Below are 26,619 nucleotides of genomic sequence, written 5' to 3' on the forward strand. Positions count from 1 at the left end.
AGGAAAAAGAAAGGCATCAATGTTATGCAATAAAAAAGAAAAAAATGCTATGCAAATACTAGGATTAAAAAAGTACATTCAACATAATAATTATAGCTATTTCTTAAAACAACCAAAACAAAATATGAAAAATACAATTGATGAAACTTTCCTGAATTGAAAAACATGAATATGCAAATACATGTGACTCCCTATATCTAAATAAAATCAAAAGTACTCTACACACAGATATTCCTGGCAAATTCCTGAATTACAAATATAAACAAAAATCCTCTCATAATCCAGATATTTCCTTCAAGTATAAAAAAAATTCTTAAAATGAACATAATGAAAAATACATAAATTAATAATGATAAACTGTACCTAATCACTATAGTACCGACTAGACATGCAGTGAGAGCAGCGGAAGAAAAGAGGATTTCAGATGGAACTTCAAAAAGTTTAATAAAATTCTTCATCTCACTCCCAGGGGACTTCACAGATTGCCATTTCATTCTTGACTCTGATAACTTTAAAGAAACCTCCTCCTGGGGTGCCTGGGTGGCTCAATAGGTTAAAGCCTCTGCCTTCAGCTCAGGTCATGATCTCAGGGTCCTGGGATCAAGCCCCACATCAGGCTCTCTGGTCAGTGGGGAGCCTGCCCCCTCCCCCACACCTGCCTCTCTGCCTACTTGTGAGCTCTCAAATAAATAAATAAAATCTTTAAAAAAAAAGAAAAAAGAAAAAAAAGAAACCTCCTCCTAATCTATTCCCCGAAGCAGAAACTACACAGTTTGACTATAATCCACTAAAGCTTAAAACCTGTTTAGTAATGTTCAATGGAGAAAAATTAAAACTTTGTAACTGAAAATACCCTAATACCCTCCTGAATAACCATTAGTTCAAAGAAAAACTATGATCAGAGAGAATTTGAAAAATACTAAGAATGAGGCCATCATATGAAAACCTATGCCTGATTTCCATACCCAATTTCAAACATAAATTTAAAGGTTTAAATGCCTTTTCAATGTTTCTTATAATATAAATTGGAAGGGCGCCTGGGTGGCTCAGTGGGTTAAAGCCTCTGCCTTTGGCTCAGGTCATGATCCCAGGGTCCTGGGATGGAGCCCTGCCTGGGGCTCTCCACTCAGCAGGGAGCCTGCTTCCTCCTCTCTCTCTCTGCCTGCCTCTCTGCCTACTTGTAATCTCTGCCTGTCAAATAAATAAATAAAATCTTTTAAAAAATAAATAAATAAAAAATAAAAATTGGAAACAATATAACAATAAGGTAATAGTTATTATTCAAATATTAAAAGTCATCTATTTTAATCTTTTTTAAAATGGGACAGAAAAACATAACATAACATTAGGCAAAACATCCAGCATAACATTAGGCAAAAAATGTATCCCAAGCTAGGTAATATTACCACATATGGTTAAATGAAAGCTGATAAGCAATAATTACTTCCCTGAAAATTTGGGAAGACATAGAAATTAAAGGAATAGAATAATTATGGCATAAACACAAGTGATAAAAACAAAATTTGAAGAACAAATATATTTTCTATACATCAAACTATCTTTTAAAAATAGTTCAGATCTTGGGGCACCTGGGTGGCTCAGTGGGTTAAAGCCTCTGCCTTCAGCTCAGGTTGTGATCCCAGAGTCCTGGGATTGAGCCCCACATCAGGCTCTCTGCTCAGCAGGGAGCCTGCTTCCCCCTCTTCTCTGCCTGCCTCTCTGCCTACTTGTGATCTCTGTCTGTCAAATAAATAATAAAATCTTTTAAAAAAATAGTTCAGATCAGACTGATGCATAGTTTAAATGTCTTACCTCAATACAATTTTCAAAGTAAGCATATCAAAATTTTAGTACTCAATGTGTTGACATTATTTTCTTTCCAATATGCTAAAATTAATCTACTATGGTTGTGACTAATCTTAGGAAAAATCATACATCTAATTTCTATTTAGTTGTAACATGGACAATGGACAAATTATTTGATTTCCATGTACATTTTATATCCTAAAGATAAATATTAAGAACAAAACTGACAATGGGTAGGCCATATTAGGTGATATCTCATTGTGCATGAGACAAACTTGTGCATGAGACAAAAGTGAAAGTTAATAGTGATATACGAGTAAAAAGAGAAATTGGATTTTCTAATGAAAGAGAATTGTGCAGTTCATATCACTTGTGGTAATTATTTCACTTTAACCTAGTAGAAAGTCTTTGGTAGCTGGTAAATTAGATATGAAAATTAGTGCTATTCAATAAAGAATCCAGAATTCATAATAACACTGACTTTTAAAGTATATACCAAGCACTGAATACTAAGGTCAATGTCAGCTTTTATCCATTCAAAGCTGAAAGCTAAATCAGTTTTATTAGAGATCTATACCAGTAGCATACATTGTGCCCGATCAGGATTTTCAGTATTTATTTTCTCTTCAGTGGGTAACAGCATCATTACTGAAAAGTATATTAAGGTATAATAAGGCATACATAAAATAAAAGATGATTACAGAGTACTGTGAAAGTTCATAATTTACAACCCTTTTCAGGAGTATATGTAGATTTCAGTGACTACAGAAGATAAATGTTACTTCTCAACTATTTGCATGAAACTTCACAAAGACTCAGCCTATGAAGAAAGGCTTCAGAAATGAATTTTTTTAATTCACTGGCATTATCTCTTCTTTTCCAGCTTTTCTTTTCCAGCTATTAAGTTTCCTTAAAAGAACTCACAAGAAAAGGACCACAACATATCTATAGTAGTATAAAATAATAAAGTATAAAATCCACTACTAATACTGATTTCTTCTCCCTTCTAGTATGATAGGCAGAATAACAGTCACACAAAGAGAATATCTAACTGTGAATATGTGAACTTATACAGTAAAGGGGAATTGAAGTTGCAGATGGAATTAAGGTTGCTAATCAACTAACCTCACGATGGAGATACTATCCTGGATTGGGCCCAATGTAGTCACAAGGGTCCTTATAAGTGAAACAGAGAGGCAGGAAGGTCAGAGTTAGGCATTTGAAGATGATGTGTTGTTGACTTTAAAGACGGATTGGGAGCATGAGCCAAAGACTATAAGAAGCCTCCAGAAACTGAAAAGGCCATGAAAAAATTTACTGCTAGAGCCCACAGAGGGAACTCTGTCCCACCATCATCTTGATTTTAGCCCAGTGAAACATATGTCAAACTTCAGACCTCCAGACCTGTGAGATAATACATTTGTGTTGTTTAAACCACAAAGTTTTTAGTAACTTGTTACAGCAGCAAGAGGAAGCAAAGTAAGGATCATACTGAAGGAGGGAACTAATAAAAATCCTAAAGACAGTAACTCCAGAAGGAAAGTTTTCTTTCCAAATGGAAACCATGAGAAAAGAATGAATGTTTCTTAGAGTTATGACTATTTTGGAAAATTAGCAAGTTTATAATTTTATGTGAGAAATCAAGTAGTATAAAAACATTTTAAAAGAAAAAGTATCTGTGCATTGTCAAAGGGCTTATCTAAGATTAAACTTCACATTCTGGGTCCCAGTTACAGATAAATGGATTTCAAGTAAAATTTTAAGGTACTTTAATTGTTACTCTGAATGTTTTAAAATTTTACGATTTTGTAGGTTTCTATATGAAAATGTTCTATTTCTACTTTACCTCTACATTTTTGTCTTCTCCAATAGCGTCTCTTATGCCCTTACTCCCATACTTTTACTCCAAAACTCCACACCCACATCTTCTGAGACTTTACACCAATAAATTTTTCTCTCACACACTTTTGGACTTCCCTTTCATACTTCCTGCTCATGTTTCCCCAATCCTGTACGAAACTAAGAACCACGTTTGATGCCAGAGTGGAGGCAATCAACCAAAAAAAAAACCAAAAAAACAAATTTTGGCAGATTTAAAGAGAAACAACTTCTTAAAACTGCATGATTAGAGATAATGCCAAGTGTTGGTGAAGTTGTTGAGCAACTGCAGCTCTCCTCGCAGTGTTGATATTAATTGGTGGAAATAGTAATTGCTAAAATCACCTCAGCAAATTGTTTAGAAATATGTTTGTGAGCTATGAAGGAGAAAAAACACCTAGAATCATGAAAACACCTCTGCCATTTGCCCTTGGTATAGACGAGAGAACCTGCTAACCACCACTAACCACAGAGTTCCCTCTGTGGGCTCAGCTTTCTAGAAACTATTCATAAAACAAGGGGCATTGCTGCTTCCATGGCCCAGATGTAGCTACTGCTTCTAACACTATCTCACCAGTCCTAAACAATGCCCCATAAAAGACTAGATTACCTAAGCACAGGAAGGAGTTTTTAGAAGTCAAGTAACCAAAAGGCAACTAAATGTCCCATATATCTCCTACGACATCTTAAATATAATTCAGCATAACCAACTTTCTACCTCAGAAATTTCTTCCTCATAATCTTATGTATCTTCATAGTATCAATACTTACAAGCCACATACCTATGGCTCCCATTGTGCTTCTGACTTGGCTATTGTGTGTAGAAACTTGGCACTTCAAGCAAGTTTCAATGTGCATTCTTTTTCAGATCAAATATTGCTGTCTATAAAAGAAAAAAACAACAACAAAAAGTTCCCTGCCCCCTGCACAACCAACCAGATGAGCATTCCCACAGATTTATGCAGGCCCTCTATAGAAGCAAAACACCAAAGGCTTTTCCTCCATGAAATGTCTTGGCCACTCATACAAATATCTAGGGGGCGTGAATTTCCTTTTAGTTACAAACAGAGATCACCTGCACTTCAGTTCTTGCTGGAGACATCAGTCATGGCTAACCTGCTATCTGACTATTTTCCAAAGCTAGGCTGAAATAGCCAATATTTAAGCAAGACATTCTGAAGGGTAGAGAAATATTTATTCTTTGGATTCTTCAGACTTTATCCTTATATTAAACTACCTATCCAGAACAAGTACTCTGACCTCCTAAAGAACTGCTTTTAATTAGACAAAACTGATTTTAAAATAATAATAATAATATGGGAAAGTTTTTTATTATAATTATTAAATTTATTCCATGCTTCTTTGTAAAATTTCTCATGATAAAATTTTCACAGAATGTCCAGGAATAAAGGTTGTTTCCTGTGATAAAATTTATGCTTGTTACCATAACACAATGAAAACTATGCAACCCATTTATTCTACTTACCTAGTTTTGCACTCAGCTTCATTGTTACTCATGGTTATGCTGGTGTTTTTATCTCCTGCTTTACCTCTAGTTCTTAGTTATGAGTTTTAGCTTTTTTTTTTTATCATTTAATCAAAAGTATTTACTGCAATAAAGCCAGCACTCTTCTAGGTATTATGAATACAACAGGGAAGAAATAATAGACTAACATCCCTGCCATGGCAGAATTTACATTCTCATAGGGGGAAAGATTGGAAATAAATATGTAACATATATATGAGATGGAAAGATAAAGACAGAAAAGATGAATGAACATACAAGAACTGAACAATTTTTTTTTTAAGATTTATTTATTTATTTATTTGACAGATCACAAGTAGACAGAGAGGCAGGCAGAGAGAGAGAGAGAGAGAGAGAAGCAGGCTCCCTGCTGAGCAGAGAGCCCGATGCGGGACTCAATCCCAGGACCCCGAGATCATGACCTGAGCCGAAAGCAGCGGCTTAACCCACTGAGCCACCCAGGCACCCCAAGAACTGAACAAATTTTAAACATGGTGGTCAACTGAAAAGTAACAATGGAAAAAGGACAGTGTGTCAGGAAAGGAAAGATCAAGCGGTGAAGAGGGGGAAAAAAAGTAAGGAGAGCCAGATCACATGAATTCCTTTCCTCTGAGATGGGAAACCAAGGAGGGTTTTATAAAATAATAATAATAATAATAATTTTTAAAAAAACAATATGGTAAGACTTGAGTTGTAAACAAACAGATCTGGCTACCCTGTTGAAAACAATCAGCAGCATATGGAGAGATCAGTTAGATGGCTACAGAAAATCAACTGTGGCTTAGAAAAAATTGAAGGATCTGACAGTTGGATAAAATAAAAAATAATTGATGAAAAATTTCAGGACATGTAAGACTTGGAGAGAAGAGAAAATATCAGAACCAGAATGGTATAAGATCTCTCTACAACACTGATGTCAGAAGAAAATGAAGATTTACTTCAAAATTCTTGGGGAATTTGTTTCAAATTAAACCCAACCCAAAAGCAGAATAAAACATATTTTTAATATGGTAGAACTACCTTGCAACTACCTCTTGGAGAATGTGCTTTAGCAAAAAGGGAAAGAAAACCTAGAAAGTAGAGGACATAGGATTCAGGAAATGTTGGGAGAGTGGGAAAGAAAACCTACAGCTTGACAGCAGTGCAGCATAACAGGCCCAGAAAGTGACAAGTCCAAATTCAAGCAGGAAGAAGAAAATCTCTGTCAGGTTCACAGGAAAATACAGATTTGACAAAGAGATGATATGATACATGATATAATGAAGTATATGGAAAATAAGAATACATATAGTAAATAATTAGGCAAATAAAAATAAGGCAATTACATAGTGCAACTTTACTATACTTTTTAACCCAACAAACAGTATTTTCATTGTCATAACGATGTCATTGATTTAACTCAAAGGAATGAAAGAACTACATTAAGAGGATACAGTAAGGGAGGTGTAAGTCCAAGGAGGTTAAATATGCAAGTCATAAAAAGTTGTCACTATATAGAAACTTAAAAGGGCACCAAATAACACAACAGTAAAAATAATATATAGAAAAACATGACAAACACAGGAAGAAAGAGCTAAAAGCTGTTAAACCTGATAACTGAAACAGGATGGAATTAAAGGAATATACTATTTTTCATTGCAATCACTTTTGGTATTATTTTTTAGAAGATTTTATTTATTTATTTGAGAGAGAGAGTAAGAGATCACAAGTAGGCAGAGAGGCAGGCAGAGAATGGGAAGGAGGCTTCCTGCGGAGCTGAGAGCCCAATGCAGGGCTAAATCCCAGGACCCTGAGATCATGACCTGAGCCAAAGGCAGAGGCTTAAGCCACTGAGCCACCAAGGCACCTCTGGTACTATTTTTTAAAGAAACATGTGAATCCATAATTTAATAAAATTTAATTTTTAAAATTAAAACAGAAATATCATATGATCCAGTTATTCTACTACTGATTATTTATTCAAAGAAAATTAAAACACTAATTTGAAAAGATACATGCACCCCTAGGTTTATTGAAGCATTATTTACAGTAGCCAAGATATGAAAGTAACCCAAGTGTCCAATCATAGAAGTACAAATAAAGAAGATGTGGTATACACACACGCATGTGCACGCACACACACACACACACACACACAGAAATATTAGTCATAAAAAAGGATATGATCTTGCCATTTGTGATAAGAGACCTAGAGGGTATTATGATAAGTGAAATAAGTCAGAGAAAGACAAATGCCAAATGATTTCACTTACATGTGGAATCTAAAAAACAAAACAGATGAATAAACAAAAAGCAGAAACAGACTTGTGAATACCAGAGGGGAGGAGAGTGGGAAGTGGGCAAATGGGTGAAGGGGAGTAGGAGATATAAGCCTCTAGTATTGGAATGAATAAATGACCCGGGATAAAAGTATAGCATAAGGAATACAGTCAATGGTATTTTAATTGTCGTATGGTGACAGATGACAGATCCACTTGTGGTGAGCATAGCATAACATATAGACTTGTCAAATAACTATGTTTTGCACTTGAAACTAATGTAACATTGTAAGTCAACTATACTTCAATAAAAAAAAATTAAGTGTGTGTACATACACATACAAACACACACAAAAGTGTACACTCCTAGGTATGCAACTTAACAGGGCTATTAACATAATTATTGAATCTTGAGGGAGGGGAATACCATCATTCTCCCCATATATATAGTATAAACTGAACAAATGGGCTTAATTCAGATTGTCTCCTGGTAGCCACCTCTTCACATGAAAATAATAGCTTTCCTACACTAAAACCTGTATGTTATTTCTCATCTCCATATGAGTTTCTATTACCCACTATGAAATATTGAAAATGGGCGATTATTATAGAAATGCTACCTAACTTTCTCCTATTCAGCAGTGTTAAGAGATTTCAGAATGATTTTTGAAAAAGGACATTACACTTAGGTCAGCAAACTCAGTTACTTATTGAATGGAAATGCAAATAAAAAGCCTTGCATTTAAAAAAAAAAAAAGCCCTGCATTCTCCCTTTATTCTATGAAGGCATTCAACAAACCTCTGTAACGCATCTTAATATTACCAAAAGCACATTTGGAAAATTTCTCCTTTCCTATAAAAAATTAATTCCTTCTAAATAGATCCTGTGGGTTTTCACATGGTGGTTTTATAAAGGTTAGAACAGCACAGGTAAGAGTAACAGGAAATCAAAAAACAAAAATAACAAACAGCAACAATAAACTAATTCAAACAATAAGAAAATGTATTAGTTCACATAAATAAAAGTCTAAAGTCTGACAAGGGTCAGGGTAAACTAAATACAAATTACTCTACTCTGCTGTCTTGCAATGCTCTTATGTCCATCTACCTCCCTGTCCAAGCTTCATCCTCAGGGTGGTAGAAAGAATGTGGCATCAATTCTAATTCTCCTATCTCCAAAGGGAGAAAAGGGGAACACTTCCACAGCTATACCAGGAACACCAAGAAAAAGCATCAGATACATCATTTTATTAATCATATGTTTTTGATGCTTTGCCATCTGGCACAACTGCTGACCCTGGAGAATGCTAGCCATTTCCTGAAGATAGCAAAAGACTGGCCTCCAAGTGTGCACTTTTATATACAAACCAACCAGTTCTGACCCTCACCTTCAATTACTTCTTTTATTGAGCTCTTACACTCAGGGCTTCTATTCTCCTGCCATAATCACCCCAAGGCCAGTATAGGACAACTAAGTAAGATAGCCCTCATGCCCCAGAGCCCACCAAAATTACTCAAACTAGTCAATCCTAAACCTGCTTACACTGCATTGCCTGTTCCTTCATATGGAAACCATAATAAAGGCTCTTGTTCACATTTTCTCCTCATTCCTTCCTCTTTCCCTCTTGTTCACATTTTCTCTTTCCCTCCTCAATCCCTCTCCATAACCAAACACATGTGGTCCCCCATGGCACTGTGTGCCCCCTCCTTTCAGTATCTGCAGGATAAACTATCTTTGCAACAATCTGTTGGCTTCACCATATGTGAATAACCATAAAATCTACGTTTTTAAAAAGTCATTATTTCTGCCTTAGCTGCTGAAATTAAGCCATATCCCTAGTCCTGAGCCAGTCACTGGTAAAGAGTATAGAATTACACATAGGCATGTGTTTTCCAAAACTGTATGAAGGAGCACTCTTGAGTATATTTTTGATGGCAATACAGGGATATTCAACATCTGCAGGATACCACAGAAACTATTAGCTCAAGGTAATTCATGATTTCAATACAACATCACATTACATTTCTTTCAATGATATTTGAGAAGCTGGGTTCTTAGCATTTGCTATTGCGGAAAAAAAAAAAGCAAACCAAAAAAAACCCAAAGAAAAACATAAACAAACAAACAAATTAGAACTGCACAAAAATCAGTAAGACTGAAATAAAGAAGGTGGTGATATGTAAACTGATTCCAGGTTGGAGAAGTTACATTTGGAGCTGTTAGATATTTCTTTCTGCGGAAAGACATTATGATTAAATTAGTTAGATACCAAGAACCCTGGGAATCTCTGGCTGAGGCAAATAAGACCCAAGTCTATTTGGGAGTGAAGTCAACTTCCCCTCAGAAGCATAGGCTTCATGGAGCACATCCAAAGAGAATTTAGTCTTTTCAAGAAAGAGGAAGAAATAAATGTTTCCAACAATGTTCTCCCTATGGAATTACTATTCTTTCTCTTTAAATTATCAGGTCCTTTTTATTTAAAAACAAAAACAAAAACCTTATCCTTATCTTTTAGGTTGTCTTAAAAATCCTTATTTTTTAAGTTGTCTTAAAAAAAATTTGAAAACTTTTCTACAGGTCAAAAATATATTGGTTACATTTTTGTTGTATGTCAATTATATGCAGATACTTTACATTACCTCTAATGTCAACAATAATCCTAAGAAGTATATATTACCACCATTTTACAGATAAGTAGAAAGAGCCCAGTAAGATTAAAGTCATTTAGCCAGTAAATGTTGGGCAAGTCTGTTCCAATATGATTTGATGTCTTCACATCTTAATTATTACATTTCTGAGGTACTAGTTTAGTATCTTGCTTCAGATTTTACCTATTCCTCTGTGAAATGCTCTCCTCCTTTATTCCTATGTGACTCCCAAACTCTTCTGAATGATTCTCCCTGTAAAGCCTGTTTTATATTTTCACCTTTAATACTCTAAATACCTCCTTCACCTATTTTTATGGTCCTCTTTCTACTCCAACCCCAAATTAAGATTTTCCATAAAATTAAAAAGTCTTTTTTTCTTGGCAATTTCTATGTCATTTCTGTTTATTTAATTCTCAAATCTCTAATTTCTGTCCTACTATCTTCCATACCTCTAACTGAATATTTGCATTTGGATGTCTCCATTTTACTTAGAGCCAACATGTCTAAACCGATCCCATCACCCTCCTTCCAAAACCAGCACTTGTCCCCAGTCTTCCTTTTGATTGATGGCCATGGGCACCCCAGACAGCTAGTTTTGAAACCTCAAAACTATAGGTGATACCCACTTGTTTTTGCCCTCCACAAGTTCATCCTCATTATGAATCCATCAGTGTCTCCTTAGAATCAACTTCTTTTCCTTTATTCTTCTTTATAGTTTTTATTTATCTTAACAATTTTATTGTTTATTTGTTTGTTGATTTTAAGATTTTATTCATTTATTTGACAGAGAGAAACAAAGTAAGAGACAGAACATAAGCAGGGCAAATGGGAAAGGGAGAAGCAGGCCTCCAGATGAGCAGGGAGCCTGATGTGGGGCTCTATCCCAGGACTCCAGGATCATGACCTGAGCTGAAGGGAGACACTTAATGACTGAACCACCCAGGTACCCCAACAATTTTATTATTAATATCATTATGAATTATAATTGATTAAATGTCTCCTCTTTTTTCTCACTTATAAAAAGAAAAAAATTTACTGCTTGCTACCTATTTCCATGGTTCATGACACTATAGTATAATGGAGCCATGACTTTCAAAATAGGTAATAACCTTACACTGTCATGAACTATATGAAGCACAGTTTAATTTCCTTAGAAAGTAAACCTTTCGCATAGATATAGAGATATAGGGGCATATAGATTTCACATAGATACAGAGATACAGAGGTATATAGACCTAGAGAGAGAGATGGTACTCAATTATATCCATAGAAAGAATGACAGAATTAATTTAAAATAGTTCTCTTTTTTCTTTCAAAGACCTTCAATTCTTTGAATTATTACATTCTATTACTGTTCTCTGCTTCCCTCCCAATATTATTCTAATAAATATCATTACAATATTTGAAGCGTGATTTTAAATCATATATGGAAAAAGTTCAGCAAGTCTACCTATGTCTAATTGATAATGTGATCTTTTGTAAAACTAGTTTTCTCCATATTTCCATTTTTGAACAGTTAGCATTTTAACACTGTCCCAGTGATTAAATATCTATTGGATTACTGCCTTACAAAAAAATAAACCTGCTTTTCTTACCTCACACTTATTACTCATTAGGAGAATGCATGCTGCATATGACACTAGAAATTAGAGTAGATCAGTGGCTTTTTTAAAACCTCCCACAACGCAGGGTGGGATTTTTAAACCACCTGGGTGGCTCAGTCAGTTAAGTATCTACATTCACCTCTGGTCATGATCCCAGGGTCCTAGCATGGAGCCTCACATCCAGCCTTTTGCATCCAGCCTCGCGTCCAGCCTCACATCCAGGCTCACATGATGTTCCCAGGTCAGCAGGGAGTCTGCTTCTCCATCTCCCTCTTCCTCTGCCTCTCCCCTCTGTGTGTGTTTCTCTCTTTTTCTCTCCCTCAAATAAATAAATAAAATCTTCTGAATATTAAATAAATAAACAAATAAACAAACAAACTTAATTGATTAAATAGACACTTAGCTCCTCTGGGTACTCAGTAGGCATGTCATAAGTATACCATGCTTGAACAGACTACTGGCACAATATGTGAAATGAGGTTACGACATGGAGCTTTTTGTAAAGGCCACAAAACAGCATAAAGCCAAAATTATACAATCCGCCTTTGTCTGTTTTTATTTATTCACTAATTAGTCAATAATTTGCTGAGTGCCTTGTGTATACAAGGTCTTAGGTGTTAGGTGGTAAAAAATCCAAAGATTACTACCGTTAAAGAAGAAAAAATGTAGCTGTAGGAACAAATGCATGAAAATAAAATTATAAGACAATGTAGTTTCTTACTAAAGTCTAGAAACTTCATTTTATGTGGTCATCTTTCTATTCAAAATTCACCTCATTTATGTATAGATTATGCAGACTGTTGGCTTTCAAACAGGGTCCTACAAGTCAGTAATACTCTAGGGAACTACAGAAAGGATGAGCATATGGGAATGTTTCCACACTCATCACTCCATCCCAATGCAGGCAAAGAAGTCCTAATTTTATCATTTTTACATAATAGGGTTCAATAGCTTATTGACAGAAAAGGTTATCTAGAGAAAACAAAGCTTGAAAATCACTAATAATAATTATCTCATTAAAGCGGGGTTCTCAAGTTAAATATCATATAATCATACACATTTAATCTTCAAATTTTAGCAAGACTATAGTGAGATGGTCTCTGCAGAGAGACAAGTAACATTTGCTCTAAGCCCTGTGAAAGAACTCAGAGAATACCATTCCAGATGAAAGGAATAATCAATGCAGAAACTCTGAGTCAATAAAAGGTAGGAAACAGGGGCACCTGGGTGGCTCAGTGGGTTAAGCCTCTGCCTTCAGCTCAAGTCATGATCTCAGGGTCCTGGGCTCAAGCCCGCATCGGGCTCTCTGCTCAGCAGAGAGCCTGCTTTCCCCTTTCTCTCTGCCTGCCTCTCTGCCTACTTGTGATCTCTCTCTGTCAAATAAATAAATAAAATATTAAAAAAAAAAAAAAAGGTAGGAAACAGTTTCAAGGAAGAAAAAAAGCAGCCAATCTGGCTAAAGCATTATAGACCAAGGGGAATGTGGGACAATATGATGATAGAGAATGAGGTAGGTTTGACATCAGGCAGGACCTTGTAAGCTACTGTAAAGAGTTTGGCTTTTTTTCTACAACCGATGAGAAGTCACTGAAGACATGAACAGGGAAGGCTTTTCAAAAATTAATGTGGCTTCTAAATGATAATGGATTAGAAAGGAACAGAAGGAGAAAAAAGAAACAAGCTTGGAGCACTGATACAGTTAACGGGGGAGACCAGGGCATCTTGGATTAGGGTGACGGTAATGCAGAGATACAGATATATTTTGAAGGTAGAATCTTCACAAATTTCCTGGTAGACTGGATATGGTAGGTCAGGTAAGGGAGAAATCAAAGATGCTTCATCTAATTTTGTGAGTAATTGGTAGTGTGTCATTTACTGAGATGGTGAAGACTAGAAGAGAGACAAGTATGGGGGATAAGGAACCAAGAGTTCTGTTTTGGAAACTCAAAACTTATGAAGTACTATTATCTTTATAATAATGTAAGGATCTATTTCATAAGTAAGAAAATTCTGATGCAGAGAAAGTTAAGTAACTGCATCAAACAACTGGAGCCAAAAATCAAAAGTCCAAATGGTTAGGCTCCAGGGCCCATCATCTTAACTTATACCCTCTATGACATACAAGATCAAAAGGCCCAGGAGAGTAGGCCTAATTGTAAATAGATATTTATGAATTCTTTATGAATATATAAACTTTCTTATTCATTCAACATGTATTTATTGAACACCTGCTATGTACCAAGCTCTATTCTAATGAATAAAGCAGATGTTCAGATCAGATATTCAGATCAGGAGGCTCCTAATACATCAAATGGTGATATGTGTTACAAAGAAAACTAAAACTGTGTAAAGAACATAGGTGTGCCTCGAGTTGGAGTGGATGTTATTTTATATAGCATAACCAGGGCTGTGCTCTCTGAAAAGGTGACACTGGGACAGAGACACAAAGGAAGTATAGGTGTGAGCTATGCACATATCTGATAGGTTGAAGTGTCACAGACAGAGAGAAAAGTAAGAACAAAGGCTCTAGGGTAGAATTTAATGAAGAACACAGAGATTTAGACTGAATCCTGTGAGTGATCTTGTTCTCTTAAGCCAAAATGACCTAAAGTACATTGAACCAAAACTTGAGAAAAAGCTGCTTCCTCAACATTGCTTGACCCTGTGTCCCTCCAAACAGAGAAAAATGACAATCCAGAGTCCACACGTCCCAGATATAGATGTAAAGAAGCAATGGAGAGATAGGAAGCATTCTCCACTGTGCTTCTCCACGGCTAATGGGGGCAGCTGTCAGAAAGAGGAACGGGGGGGGGGGGGGAGTGCAGTTTCCAAAAAAAGAGTTACTTCCAGGCCTGTGGGAGAAGAAAAGCATCTGAAAAATAAATGGCCACAGATAATTTAAACAAACTCATGCTTAATTATTTCTGGAAGGAAAAAACAAGAGAATCCATGCCCATCTGTGTTCTGTTTTTAATCCTTTTGAAAGTTCTACTTTCTAGTACTATGATCTGATGAGGGCCCTTAAACTTCTCCTTAGGGAGAGAAGTTTAAGGAGCATTCCTCCTTAGGGGGGAAATATGTACACAGTCTAGGAGCTGGGAGTTTGGGGACATGTGGAAGGTACAAGAATAGAAAATAGCCATAGGCTCCCTCTAGAGGTGTGTTTTCCCCAGTTTGCCTAACCAGTTTTCTGCTTTGTTCTATCTACCTTAAAAATATTCCTTGGACTAGAAATATGCCACACTATTTCCACCCTTTTCCCTTTCCACCTGATGAGGATTAAACTTTCCCCTACAATCCAGCTTTAAAACCATGCCTTCCTCACTTCAAGATTTGCTGGCAAACTTCTTGGATGCCAACTGCCTACCTGCCTGGACATGTGAGATTATTGATTTTGCATTCCCTCCCTGCATGTTCTCACTGATCACTGTTAGACTCTCCAGAAACAGCCATTTGTCTGCCTATTGCCAGAGATTTCAGATATCATTTTTGCCTCATAGGCTGGACTTCCTCCCAGCACCTGCAACTCTTTGTACCCTAAACACGTGCTCAGCTCTAATTATTGGATCTAATTTCAGATTTCAGTCCTTCCTATACAGCACCATCCTATTGTAGTGGATGAGCATGTAGCCGTATCCTAATCTGCATCTATGTCTATTCTGGGAACTGATTTGAATATGTTATTTACCATTAATGAAAACAGTAAATCAACTATTGCTTTAAACGGTGAAACCCTGGAAAGCAATGTTTTGTCTTAATTGCCTTTACTCTCTAGGACCCAGCCCACCATCTGGCATATAGTAGATGCTCAGTAAACATATCTGAATGAACAGAATGACATGTTCAGGCAATTATAAACTAAGCTAAGTGCCATGGGAATAATAGCACAGTCCTGACTACCTGACTTTGGTTTGAAGTGGTTAATGTTAGACCAGCAATTTTTCCAAATTGTGATCAATCAAGCTAACTTAACAAAGGCTTTGCTACTGCCCTTTCTAAAGGAAAAGCCAAGAGAGGTCAGCCTATAATTTAGAGGTTCAAAAACTGTCACTAATATCCTTTGAGGATATGTCATGAATCATGAGGGAGAAGAAACTAAAAGTAGATCCCGGAATAACAAAATCACTTTCTTTCTAAGGAAAATGGAGGTTTTCTCTAGTGTGGTAGTATCTTCAAGATGTTTCAAAGGCACCTGAGTGACCCTTTCTCTATGCCAGTGGTTTTCTCAGAAGAATAAAATAGGTCACTAAAAGAATTCTGTCCACTTAGTAATAAGTTACTTTGAATTCCATATGGATGTTTGCATTTAAAAGGTAATGGGTTTTCTTAAGGTTTTATTTATTTATTTATTAGAGGGAGAGAACACAGGAGCAGGGGGAAGGGAAGAAAAAGGAGGAGTAGCAGACTCCCCACTGAGTAGGGAGCCCCATGCTCAGGATGCTTATAGCTCTATCTCCATCCCAGGATCCCTGGATCCTGAACTAAAGGCGCATGCTTAACCAACTGAGTCACCCACATGCCCCTAAAATGTAACAGTTTTAAATGGTATTACAAGGATTAACTTGAGTACCTGGTAGTAAAGTAGTCAGATATGTTTAAAATGACTTACAAATTTATATTACAAGTCATGGGGGGGGTGGATCTTACTTAAAACTAGCAAAAAAAATTGTAAAAATGCATCTACCTAAGAATTATCATAGGCTTATTATACTCATACAGAAAATATGATGTCAACTACCAATGTTTAAAAGTCATTAAAAGAATGAGTTGCTATGGTTTCTGATAGAAGATCACGGGTTTATCTGGTTCTCTTTTATTCCACTTATTTGTCAATCATTACTGAAGGCCAGCTGGGTAACAGGCATTCTGTTAAGCACTAGTAATATAGAGAAGAGAAGCACAATCCCCCTAACCCCAAGAGTTTTCATTCTAGTTAAGTAAAAAAGTTCATGAGACAGTTGTGGTCATTATCTCATTTAACTAAATTTTTTTTTTTTTCTCATTTAACTAAATTAACCAAGCTGACCAGCTAGTTTGGTGTTAGATAGACACAATCAATTCACTTATTTAAAACTCTGTTGTACAATATACAGAGATAATCTTTATACCTTATTTCTCTCCCCTTTTTAGTCCTGCTGTTTCATAGTTTGTCATTTTACTACTGAGTAACATGCTTACGGGAGAATGGATGGGAAAAAATAAAAGATGTTAAATAAATAATTCTTCAATTGACAGATTAGGAAAAAGAGACATAATTAACTCTTAAATATATATGTATAAAATGCTTTTGTATATCCAGAAGAAAAATAGGCCAAAACACATATGAATAAAAGACATAAACCAAAAATCAACAGATTTTCAGCCTCATTAATAGCAAAGAGATGTTAGTTTAAATATTAAGGTGCCATGCTCCACCTGTTACACTGACATTTTTCAAGATTGATAATCAGATGGTGAGAATATGGCAAAAACAGGTGACTCTCATTTATATTGTTCTGGACCAAACAATTAAGATAATATTTCAGGAAGGGATTTTGGCAATACTTAAATTTTAAATGCAAGTATCTTTCACTCTAATTGAACTTCTAGAAATCTACACTATAGAAATATTTACACCAGCTCTCAGAGTAGGAGGATGCCCCTTTAAGCTTTGTTTCTAATAGCAAAACTGAAAACAACCTGAATTATGATAAAAAGGGGATGACAAAATAAATCTTTGCACATATTATATAGTACTATGTAGTCACTTAAAAGAATGAGGCTCACATAGCTTTGAGTAAATGGAAAACTAGTTGCAAATGATGTACAGTATGATTCCATTTTTGTGATAAAAAGAAACTAACAAGCTTGTGGTGGTTTATGCTTAGAAGTCTAGAAAGGTATTTATGACCTTTTAAGGTAGACTCCATTTGAAGAATGAAACTGTGGCATGAGAGGGGAGGAACAGGGTGTATCTGCATTATTTCATTTTCACAAGTGACTATTAATTTAAATTTTTCTAAATGCTCTAACCATTCTTTTCTTCTCCTCTACTAGCAGAGGAGGAAAAAAAAATTTAAGTTGATTAGAAGCTGAAACCACACACTAAAATGTACTAGCCACAATCCTCAGATTCTATTTCTCTGTGCTAATGCATACATGTAAAGTCTCTGGCCTAAAATGCTAGGCTTTGAGAATCAAAGTAGAGAGAGATTTTACCTGTGAATGGTTTGCTGTTGTTGCTTTTGCACTTTGGGGACGTTGTATGGCCTTTCTCAACCTGATCAATACAAGTTGACTAATAACACTGTCACAAAACACCTTGGAGGGAGGAGGGATAGGGCTACAACATGGCAGACAGGCAGGTAGGAAAATGGAGAGAAAAGAACATTCAAAAACACCCTGAAATAGTGGTATCCTGTATAAGTAAAGCATTAATTTATTTGCAAATGTTAGGCTGTATTTAACCATGAAAATTAAGAAATGAACAACCCATGGATTAAAAATTATGTGAGTAGAATATATTTCCATATAGGAACAAATGCACAAATAATAATAGAATTATCTTTAAATCCCCATTATTTTTCCTTCCTTCCTTATCTTAAGCTTTCCTACAGAATTGAGCTATACACTTCCACACAGACAAATCTCTATTATATAGAAATATTCAGGAAACACAACTATCCTTTGAACCTTAACTTTTACTTTAACCCTAATAAGAATTCCTTTTTTTTCTTACATTGTAGGTATCTCGATCCCAGGACCCTGAGATCATGACCTGAGCCGAAGGCAGAGGCTTAACCCTCTGAGCCACCCAGGCGCCCTGGAAATACTTGATTCTAAAAGTTTAAATGTTGGCAAGAGATACATAGACAAATTCTTATCTCTGGAGAGGCAGTAATATACCTCCTCTTTCATTCTGACTGATTTACTATGATCCAGGCTTGTGAGACAGCCACTCCTCCCCAGCAGGCCCCCAAATCTGTTCTCAGTGGATCTAGACTAGAAAGAAAGAAGACAGGCAAACGTGAACAAAATTAGATGACAGGGTTAATTTCCATTTCCCAAGCCTGGAAATAGTCAGCTAACTTATTCACATTCTCCACAGGCAGCTATGTCCTCAAGAGCAGGAGAGAAATTGGAGTTTCCCTCTAGCAGTTAGCTCCACTGTACTCCTCCAAGATCTTGCTGTTCCACTGTTCTTGAGGTATGGAGTAAAATGTTGTACCCTATGAGAGGAGCCATTGCCAAAAGCTTAATCACCCAATTTTTTTGTTGTTGTTTTTTAAGATTTTATTTCCTTGACAGAGACACAGCGAGAGAAGGAACACAAGCAGGCAGAGTGGGAGAGGGAGAAGCAGGCTCCCCGCTAAGCAGGGAGCATGACACAGGTCTGGATCCCAGAACCCCGGGATCATGAACCAAGCCGGAGGCAGATGTTGGATGACTGAGCCACCCAGGCACCCCTCATCACCCAACTTGATATTACCAAAGACTCAATAAGTGGGACACAAAAGACCCCAGCAACTTGAGGAATTTTACACAAAAGTATTACTGATTTATGGAATCCTCCTTTTAAAATTATAATAAAATTCCTTTTGGAAGTATTTTATTTAGGCTGCTAGATACTTTTGTCTAAAAGCAGCCAATTGTAAGATCTTAAAAATAGGCAAATTTATAAAACTTCTTTTGGCATCTTAAAAAAGTCACGTTTCTTTTTTCAACTTCCATAAATTCACACCCACATTGTTAAGTTAAATACCATCAGCCTTAATAATGTTTTTGTCAACCATAAGATTATTATTCTATATTCTACCTTCTTCCTAAAAGCAACATGAGTGATCAGTATATCTTGTGTTTAGAAAAGTTTAACAACTTCCAGGATTTTCTTGGCTATTCTATAATTATTATAAGAATGGTAACAGCAGTAACATTTATTTTGAAATTACTGAATGTCAAACACTATTATAAGTGCTTCATATAAATTAGTTTATTTGATTTTCATAACAACCCTACCAAATAGGTACTATTATCATTCTCATTTTACAAAGAAGGGAAGTAAGACACAGAGATTGAGTAACTTCTCACAGTTAACCAGCTGGTAACTGGGGAAGCCTGAATTCAAAGTCCAGAAGCCTGACTTCAGAATCTACACTCCTAAATTCTAGGTCATGCTGCCTTGCTATGCACAATGCTAGTTGCTTGTGTAATAAGGCCAGGGCCTGATGAAGATGAGCACTACAGTGTTGGTATTTGTTATATCACAAACTATGCTAACCTCCACTTCCACACAACTCACTCCCAAAAATGAGAAGAGAAGAAAAAAAAAAGACCATTTCAAATATGTCTATTTAAAAACTCTAACATTTTTGGAATAGTATATGGTTTTGCCATTTTGATTCACATATCTACCTCCTAAAAATACAGCAGTCAGACATGTATTCATTTAAAATTACTCTGACTTTTATAAAAGTCTGGGATATGACACTTTATCCAGTATATTTTGAAACCATAAAAATAGCATTAATATTTAAGATTAAGTATCGTGATTCACAGTAACAATTATAAGACCTCAGGTTCAGCATACATACTTCTCCACATTTTAGGGACTCTCCATATCTTTGGAAAATTCTAAATCAATGTTTGCTGACTTACACACCAATAGGCTCCAAGCAGGTAAGTTTAATATAAAAATTCTCTGAAGTGTAATATAATGAGGAGTGGGAGATCAACTGGAGAGGGCCCCCCCATCTCAGAACATTCAAAGTCAATCTTTAAAAATATTGTGTCAGTTACATAAAATATGACCTGAGATTACATTCTGCTCTAAATGGACTAGAATAGCAAGTGCCTCTTGACCTACACAATCTTGCCAATACATCTGAAATAATGTTTTTTATTTTCATTACAATCGCTTGTTTATTAGCTATCAGTTTCCTAAGTATAAGTTTCCTGAAGGTAGGGACACAGTCTGTCTTTTTCACCCTATATTCATTCAGTCATTCAAAAAACGGTTTTTGAGCTCTTACTAAATACTATTGTTCTAGAAGCCTGGGAACTAGCAGTGAACAAAGCAGCCATATTTTCTGCACTCATGTTCTACTGATCTTATTTTATTGGGGAGACAGAGAATAAATAAATAAATAAATAAATAAATAAATAAATAAATAAATAAGTAAAATTAGACTATATTCAATCCTGATAATAAATATAGAATATAAAGTAGATGGGCAGAGGACTGTGTGGGGGGAGTGAGGGTTGATACTTTATAAATAACAGAAAAGATCTCTCTAAGAAGGTGACATTTGATTAAAGGCATAAAAGAAATGATGAGTATACATACATAAAACCAGAGAAGAGCTTTCTAGACAAAAGGAACAATGAGCATGTATGTCCTCAAGCAGGAAAGTGCTTTGCCTAATTGAGAAACAACAAAGAGGCCAGGCTGGCTACAATAGAGGAAGCAAGGGAAAGAGTGGGAATACATCAGAAAGGTAAGAGGAAGGGGTGCCATTCCTATAGGGCCTGGTAGTATGGTGGCTGGTTTCTTCTCTGAATGGGAAGCCATTGGAAGAGGTACGTGATCTGGCTTATGTTTTAATATATGTTATAATATGTTTATATATGTTATAATATATTTAGTAATATGTTAATATATGTAATAATATGTTTAATAATATCACTCTGGCTACTATGCTGAGAAGGAAGTTAAAGGCACACAAAGGGAAATCAACTATTTAGGAGGGCATTGTCATAATGAAATGCAAAAAAAAAATTATGATAAAATGGCCCAAGGTGGTAGCAGACAAGATAGCAAAAAGCTATGAAATTCTGGACATATTTTAAAGGTAGAACCAATAGATTTGCTGATGGATTGGGGATTGGATATGGGGTATGAAAAATAGAGAGGAATCAAGATTTTTGACCTAAGAAACTGAAAGAAGGAAACTGTTAATTTACTGAGATGGAGAAGACTATGGGAGGAATAGGCTTGGGGTGGGAGGAAAAGAAGTATCAAAAGTTTAATACTATACAAAGTTCAGATGCCCATTAGGTACCCAAGTGGGGATGTCTAGAGGCAACTCAATATTAATGATCCTGAACTTCAGGGAAGAGGTCTGAATTGGAGACATAAATTTAAGATTGGTCAGAGCATAGGTGGTATTCAAAAACACAAGATAGGATCGAATTGCCAGGGGCATTATTGTAGAAGAGGTCCAAAGACTAAGAATGTGCAAAGGTTTAGATGTCTAGGAAATAAGGAAAAACCATCAGATGAAACTGAGACAGTGATAGTAAGTGCAGTACCATGGAGATGCACTACCCAAATTCCACTTCCAGGAAGGACTTGTTTCCCAGAAAAGGAAGTATGGGGAGCAGACCACCACAGATATCAGCTACTTTAGGTTTAGCCTTGGCAGTAGAGACGACCCTGGCAAAAAGCATAACCTTCTCTAACAATCCCACTTAAGAAAACAGTGTTTTCTATATTGGAAGCCTATTCTGGCAACTTTTAGGTAAATAGTCCTATAGTTAGTAATACTGGAGGAACCATCACATGAAGAGAATTAAATGAAACCCCATAATCAAATTCAGCTTTCTTCCTTTTTTGAATTGCAGTATCTTAAACAGCTCTTTAATTCAGTAAGTTTTGCATTTTATACTTAATTAATAACTATAAGTATTTCTCTAAATATTCTGGAGGCTCTATCATTTCCTTGGTCATTCCATTATAGCAACAAAAGCAAAAATGCAGAAAGGAACAACTTTGAATGGCTTTTTTTACCCAATTGCAATTATCTGTTAATTTTCTATATTTCCAATAGATGGTCAAAAACTATACATCTTTGTATCTATGGTATCTAAACATGCACTAGTTCTTGACTTGTACTCAAGAAATAAATCCTACATAAACAAATTAATTAATGTATCCTCATAGACAGAGCTATTGAAAAGAAAAATGAACACCATCTAATTTTATTTTTCCTTTTTTTTTCTCCTTTTTTTTCTCCTTTTTTTTTTAATAATAGAACGCCAAAAAAGAATGAAGTGGCAGAAAAATAAGAGAAGAGGGGCAGAAAACATTTAGATAATACATAATTAATTGATGGCTGATTGTAAGATTATCTCTTTTATCATTTATATAAAAGCTTGAAGTGTAGCATGGTCAAATAATTTGTGTAACACAGTACAGATTTATCACCAGTATATGCACCATCCACCAGTTCAATCACAATTGTTGGAACATTTTGTTCACTTTTGAAAAATTGTATTTTACATCTATAGCTTCAAACATTTATATATTAATTGAAGTTATGTATGTCTAATTGACCTTTTCTACTTTTTACATTTTTCATAATTTAAAATGTATTAGTTACCATGGAAACAATGTCATCAAGTAAGAGCAAACCTTGGTGTCATCCACAAATGAAATATAAAATCAATTAATAAAATGGCTGTGTAATTTATAATAGTTAGAATGAGTTACCTGATCTAATGTGAAACACAGAATGGGGGGAGAGGTGTGGCCACCCATCGGAGCTTTTTTCTCCTAAAATCTCGGGTAAGTTCAGTCATCATACCCTTATAATATATGAGCTTATTTTAGATACATTTTGCCACATAAATCATCTCAGAAATGGTTCACAGTTTTAATTAACCTCAGAAAAAAAGGGAAAATAAAATTAAGCAATCCACAGACTCTGCACTGATCTTCCATTCCAGGATCTTTGCCTCCTTCTAACTGTGCTTTACACTGAATTGCTGATTTCTCCATCTGGTGATTTGTTTGCAGATGAGTCTGACTTAGCTCAGGAGAATCCACAAAGTAGACAACTTCAGGTGATGAGACTTCAAGGTACCAGGAAGATCTTTGTATAAGAATACTGTCTCTCACCCCATGATCTCTTGTGCATGAAATTCTACCACCTGTTTCCATTAGTTGAGCATCACCTTCCCTAGTAGGGGGAAGGGATTCCAACTGTTCTCCTGTTGGAATCACAGGTAGTTTAAGAGGACCTCTCTTAAACTACAGATCTGAATTGCCAAAATTTGAGACCAGAACATATTCCAGAGAGACTCATATTTTACAGATGAGGAAACTTGAACCCCAGTACCAAATATCAAGTAAAGAACAGAGCTAAATGAGAATACCTGTCTCCTAGCAAATTAATAACCCAGAAGCCCTGGGAGCCTGTAAAAGAGGTATGCAAAGAGGGAAAGTGGGTGATGGTAGTTTATTTTGGATGTGATTCCAATTAATAGGGGTGAAGAACCAGGGAGAGTAAAACAGGAAAGAAAAGAATGCCAATATAACAATCCTTAGTGAATGGTTTGATGTGGAACACTACACAACAGTGAAAAGAACCAGCCACTAACCTATAATATAGGTGAACCTCACTGGCATACTATTGCATGTGAGAAGTCAGACCGAGGTCAAGATATACAGAATGAATATATTTTAAAATTCAGAAACAGAGGGTGCATAAGCTAACCTTCTGAGGTGCTCAAAATATTCTATATCTTAAACTTGGTGATGGTTTCATGGATATGTATATATGCACTCATAAAGCTATAGGTGTAAGATTATGAAGTTATATGTGAGTTATGCCTCAATTTTTGTCTTTTTTGAAAGAATACTTTATTGAGTTTACCAACACTGTAGCCAACAGCTGTTCAATTCTGCAGGGACCTTCACGGTGTTATTTAGAATGAAGTTTACAAGTGCTTACCTAAGGAATGAGAGGCAGAAACATTTAGCTATCATATCCCAGTGCCTATTGATTGTTTCCCTGATGGGGTATTAATTTCCCCACATCTACATGTGTGCCAAGTGGACCTGAAAAAGCCCCAAGGCAGAAAGCAACAGACAGACAGCTCATCTTTGAGATGAGGCACGGACAACATAACAGAGATGGGAGTCTTCTAGCAACTGTTCTCCAGTTGGAATCACAGGTAAAGCTGAGAAAAATGTGAAACAACAATCAAGCTATGTCTGATCCACACAGACTTCCCACACATGCCAAGGACGTGATACTATAGGTGAAGCAAATGTGTCAAATCCTGTTGCCTATAAAAAGGGTAACCTAGGGAAAGGCAGGGAAAACTGAACAGGAAGTCATCAGAGAGGGAGAAAATCCATGAGAGACTCTTAACTATAGGAAACAAACTGAGGGTTGGTGGAGGGGAGGTGGGCGGGGGGGATGGGATAATTGGGTAATGGGCATTAAGAAGGGCACGTGATGTGATGACCACTGGGTGTTATACACAACTGATGAATTACTGAACACTACATCTGAAAATAATGATGCACTATATGTTGGCTCATTGAATTTAAATAAAATTTTTTTAATTTTTTTTAATTTATTGGACAGAGAGATCACAAGTAGGCAGAGAGGCTGGCAGAGAGAGAGAAGGAAGCAGGCTCCCCACTGAGTAGAGAGCCCCATGCGGGGCTAGATCCCAGCACCCTGGGATCATGACCTGAGCCAAAGGCAGAGGCCCAACCCACTGAGCCACCCAGGCGCCCCTAAATAAAATTTTTTTAAAAGAAAAAGGTAACAGTAGTGAAAAAAAATGGATAAATGATAAGAAAACATAATCATATCTCAAATAAAATATATTCCACTTGGTCTTGTGGTGCTTTAAAAATCAATGAGCCCCATGTGGAAAAACCTTGTATATGTAAGGGAAATAAAGAGGAGTGGAAAGGGTTGTACCGCTTCTCCTTTCCACAATGAGGACCTGGTAGGTCCAAAAATACATAGAGTGAGATCAATATCAGTGGAGATAAATTGACCAATGAGGATATGCCTTTAATGATAGAGTAAGAGAGCTGAGAAAGTGTTTTAGATTAATGTCAAGATTTCCCAATAATCAAATACCCTGCAGTTCAGGCACTTAAACTTCATTAACTACTTATGAAAGTTCCCTTTGCAGCAAATAACTTTGAGCACTTTGCAACCTTCCTTAGAAGAGAGGGAAGGACTGAGAAATGTGTTCCTTAGCAATAAAATTAAGTATATTTATATAAATTAGTCTCTCAAAGGGTTCCCAATCAAATCACTGCCTTGACTCTCTAGCTGAACTCAGCTGCTAGAATAACACTTAAATGGGCTACAACAAAACTTAGCACAAGCAGAGAAAGTAACAAAGGCTGTGTCCATCACACAAATAGATGTTGTGGAGACTGCTGTTGCCTGACTGTAACCAACATCCATTCACTCCTCCCTTCTTTCTGTCAGGTAGCCCTTCCACAAACAGCACATAAAAATCAGTCCAGATGTGACTTACATAGCTTAAACCAAAGAGAACATTCCATTTTCCTAGGCTCTATTATTAATTCAGACTATCAGATGACCATGGTATACAAGCATTTATTCTTCTCCCTTGGAATGTTTCTATGGGTGATTATAAAGCCAGGATCTCTGGTCTTCATATTGCTTAAAGCCTGAGAACATTCCATGAACATAGAGGAAAGGGGAGTGAAGAAAGGAGAATGAAAAGAACATGCATCGAGGCAACTGTGAAACCCAAAACACCCTGGACTTGTAAATATAGGGCCAATAATTTTGATGTATTTCAGATGGTTTGATATGTGTTTCATGTTGCTGCTGATTCATTTATTTTGCTTTGTTTTATTTCTATTTTTAACAACTATTACCCTTCACCAAATAAAGACTGGATGAGCCAAATACCAACTGCCACACTGAAATATAAGCAGGATACGCTGGCATTCCCATTCTTGATTGAAGTTCATCATCATTTTGCATAAAATTTGGAGCTATATGGGGTATTTCCAAACAATTAGAATAAAATATATTTCTTCCAGGCAAACTGACTTGCTTATCTATTCCTATTTTGTGCAAATATTATTATAAATTCCAGCTTTAGTAAGAGGTCTCCGAACCTACCCAAATTC

This window comes from Mustela erminea, chromosome 11 (assembly GCF_009829155.1).
Source record: "Mustela erminea isolate mMusErm1 chromosome 11, mMusErm1.Pri, whole genome shotgun sequence".
In the NCBI taxonomy this organism is placed as follows: Eukaryota; Metazoa; Chordata; class Mammalia; order Carnivora; family Mustelidae; genus Mustela; species Mustela erminea.